The sequence below is a fragment of the Bombus fervidus genome, unplaced genomic scaffold (assembly GCF_041682495.2).
Source record: "Bombus fervidus isolate BK054 unplaced genomic scaffold, iyBomFerv1 scaffold0175, whole genome shotgun sequence".
NCBI classification, from domain to species: domain Eukaryota; kingdom Metazoa; phylum Arthropoda; class Insecta; order Hymenoptera; family Apidae; genus Bombus; species Bombus fervidus.
In genome coordinates, this window is record NW_027212736.1 from 3472 (window position 1) to 7500 (window position 4029).

A 4029-nucleotide genomic window follows, 5' to 3' on the forward strand; every position below is an offset into this window, starting at 1 on the left:
TACGTCGTACGTACGGCGCGTGTATACCTCGTCTCTAATCAAGTTTCGTTAGTCTTTCTCGAGCCTCGCCAAAGAGGATCGTTCTCTTCCTCTGCGCGATCTCTCCGTGCCAATGTCAGAGATTATTCTCTCTTTCGCACGACGACGAAAACGACTATTTTCGACGATCCGAACAACTTTGTAACGGACTCACATGCACATCTTAAAATCGGGTACAGAAACGTTGCGCAACACCGTGAGCTTTTCTCTTCTTCGTCACCCTTAAATATAGCCGATCGTAGACGCACGCTAGATCGTAACACACACTTTTCGTTGATTTCCGACGAACGTGGCTTTGGGCCAGGCGCGCGGGCAGAGAGATACGCGACCGACGGGGAAAAATTCGTCCCGATACATGTACGCGTACTCTCCGATCTCCGCGCAACGCTGGGGATCATCTCCCTAAGTCATCAGCGTTCGAAGAAATCTCGTGTGTCCGTTCCCGGATCTACGGCTTTCTCTGGGTTCACGAAGAACAGAAAAAAGCACAGAGGATGAAAAACGCAACGACGACCCATCGATGCGACGGTCCTCGTTGTCTTCTCGTCAGTCGTCTCGCGCCTGCAGAATACATCTCTGCCGCACGAACAGACGGAGTGGGTATTCGATCCCTGGGGCTGTACGAGTAAAAACATCTTGATGAAAAGACGGTTGTGTTTCTTTAAGGCACACAGTTTTTCGTTACGCCACCAAGTTTAGGTTTAGGTTTTAATATCTTGGTTCTCTTTTCTCTCCTCTCTCGACTGACTTTGTTCAAAAATATTTTTGCTTTCTCTCAGTCTCGCCAAAAATTCATTTAAGACGACGTCGGGGGCGCGGTCATTCGTGCTTATCGAAGACTAACAAAACGTAGCAGAGGCTGATACAAAAAGAAAAAAAAAATCGGCCACGAAGAAAACTCGCTCTGTGTATCTCGATAACCGCGTCGACGACGACGGTTCTCTCCGCGCTCTTTTAATTCGTATCCTTCTTCTTGCGCTTCGTCCGACTCAGAAACGTTCGTAAAACACGAACGACGGCGGGTTGTCAAGCCAAGAAGGGACAGAGAAGAGACGGAGGTAGTTTTGCGAGTCTCCCGTGAACGCGATAGATTTTTCATATATATTTGTATCGAGAGCATGCGTACGCCGGTCTCCACACGATCCAGCGACGAACGCCGACGAACGTCCAACAATCGCTCGTACGTCGCGTACGAGCCCTCGACCGCTCTTTAATTCGTATTCTTTTGCTTGGCGCTCGTCCTCCGACTCGGAAACGTTCGTTTAAAGATAAAACGAACGACGGCGGGCTGTCGACGAGGCAAGAAAGAACAGAGAGAGACGGACCGAGAGCAACGATACGCAACGCAAGCAGTCTTAGGTTTACGTGAGCAACCCTCAGCCAGGCGTGGTCCAGGAATTGTATCCGTGGACCGCAATGTGCGTTCGAAATGTCGATGTTCATGTGTCCTGCAGTTCACACGTTGACGCGCAATTAGCTGCGTTCTTCATCGACCCACGAGCCAAGTGATCCACCGTTCAGGGTAATCGTTTATGCATGGATTTTTGTTTGTGTACTCAGGTTTTTGTACTCTTATTCTCGGTTCGAAAGAAGCCGATATCCGACAAACGTCCGACCAACGGGAATCGAACGCGCGGAAGTCGCCATATGATTGACGACACGAAAATACGTTCGAAAACGAAATCGGACGGACTGCGCGACGACACACGCAGCCCGCCGACCGGGCGTAAAGTGCATTATAATATATAACAACCAACGAGATCGAAGCTCCGTTCGTCAGGAAACGACGGGGATATAACACCCGATTCTGAATCCTCTGTACAGCACACGATCTCGCGAAGAAAGCGCACGGTGGCTAGCCCATGATATATATATATGTTCGTTCCTCTCGTCCAGTTATTCGAAGCAAACAGCCGATATGCATCTCCATCGTTCGGGTAAAAAAAAATCGATGGGACGCGCACGGTCGTAGTCTTCCTCGCGCGGTCGTTTCTTCCCGATAGCCAGAAGCAGAGTTTGAAAAACTCTAGCGACGGAACGAGGCATTAGACTCTCGACAACGAGGATAGAGAGACGGCCGGCGATCCCCTCTGAATCGACTTCGGTGGTTCAGGTAAAAATAAAAAAAATCGATGGGACGCGCACGGTCGTCGTTCCTCTTCCTCGCGCGCGGTCTATTCTTCCCGATAGCCAGAAGCAGAGTTTGAAAAACTCTAGCGACGGAACGAGGCATTAGACTCGCGACAACGAGGATAGAGAGACGGCCGGCGGTCCCCTCTGAATCCACTTTGGTCGCTCAGGTAAAAATAAAAAAAAATTCGAAAGGGACGCGCACGGTCGTCCTTCCTCTTCCTCGCGCGGTCTTTTCTTCCCGATAGCCAGAAGCAGAGTTTGAAAAACTCTAGCGACGGAACGAGGCATTAGACTCTCGACAACGAGGATAGAGAGACGGCCGGCGGTCCCCTCCGAACGGATGGCGACAACGACGACTAAAGCGCGAAAAATCGCGACGAAAAGGAACGCATCTCCGTTCAGGTGTATGTGTGTGCGTGCGTTTAAAAAAAATTCGATGGGACTCGCAGCCATCGGCCTCGCGCGGTCGTTTCTTCCCGATATCCAGAAGCAGAGTTTGAAAAACTCTAGCGACGGAACGAGGCATATGACTCACGACAACGAGGATATGGACAGGCGGTCCCCTCTGAACGGGTCGACGAGACGATGGTAAAAGAGACGAACCGGACGAAACTTCCGTCGATCAGGTAAAAATAAAAAAAAATTCGATGGGACGCGCACGGTCGTCGTCGTCGTCTTCCTCGCGCGGTCGTTTCTTCCCGATAGCCAGAAGCAGAGTTTGAAAAACTCTAGCGACGGAACGAGGCATATGACTCACGACAACGAGGATAGAGAGACGGCCGGCGGTCCCCTCTGAATCGACTTCGGTGGTTCAGGTAAAAATAAAAAAAATCGATGGGACGCGCACGGTCGTCCTTCCTCTTCCTCGCGCGCGCGGTCTATTCTTCCCGATAGCCAGAAGCAGAGTTTGAAAAACTCTAGCGACGGAACGAGGCATTAGACTCGCGAGGATAGAGAGACGGCCGGCGGTCCCCTCCGAACCAACTTCGTCTAGTTAAGAATCGTTACTCTTTACCATCACTCGCACTGGTATATATCTTTTCGGGCCAACATCCACGCAATGCGTTTTCGTTCTAGGTTACCCGATCCACGAGTACGAACGTACAACGTGGTTTCGTTTTGTCGAACATCGTATATCGTTCGCCGTTGAAACGAACGACAACGAAACGACATAGGAAGAACGAACGCCCTTTGGGTAGGAAGCACGTTTCGAGGAACGACGAGAGTTTGGAGAGACGCGCGAGATAGCTGGAGACGCGCAGATATAGGTATCCATGGATCTTCGAAGAGAACCTTCGAAGATATATAATTCGGTATCCTTTTTTTCTGCGGCTCGCTATTCGCGTTCTTTCGCTCTCGTCGACGACTCGTTATAGACGCTTCGTTCGATCCCAAAGAGCAGTCTTCCTTATGTCCCGTTGCTAGGAGGTGAGGCCTACGCAACGCAACTACGAAATATAGAAGAGGTGTGAGCAGTGATCTCTCCGACACGAGGCACTTTAGAGATTTTAGTTTATATATTATATTGTTCGTTCGTTGGATTTCCACGATGCAAATACGAAATACGAGATCGTGACGGCGGGTCTTTCTGTGTACGACCTCACGCAGGCGCCTCGATCGCATTTCTCATTACACGTGGTTTCCACTGTAACTTTTAGTTTTTTCGATATGTGTTCAGCTCAAGTTCCCTCACATATCGTTATTATTATTATTATTATTAATAGTAGCGGTTTCGTGTTATAGGATTCGGAGACGGCGGGTCTTTCTGTGTACGACCTCACGCAAGCGCCTCGAGAATCTTTTTAAGTTTTTCGTTTGTTATAATATTATTCGGAGACGGCGGGTCTTTCTGTGTAC

General features: G+C 49.7%; 1 non-coding gene across 1 annotated transcript; it reads right to left on the reverse strand.

The window, feature by feature from the left end:
• Positions 1 to 1409: 1409 nt before the first annotated feature.
• On the reverse strand, positions 1410 to 1564 carry LOC139997767 (5.8S ribosomal RNA). The gene has a single exon (XR_011803103.1). It is a non-coding gene; the product is annotated as a 5.8S ribosomal RNA (ribosomal RNA).
• Positions 1565 to 4029: the final 2465 nt, after the last annotated feature.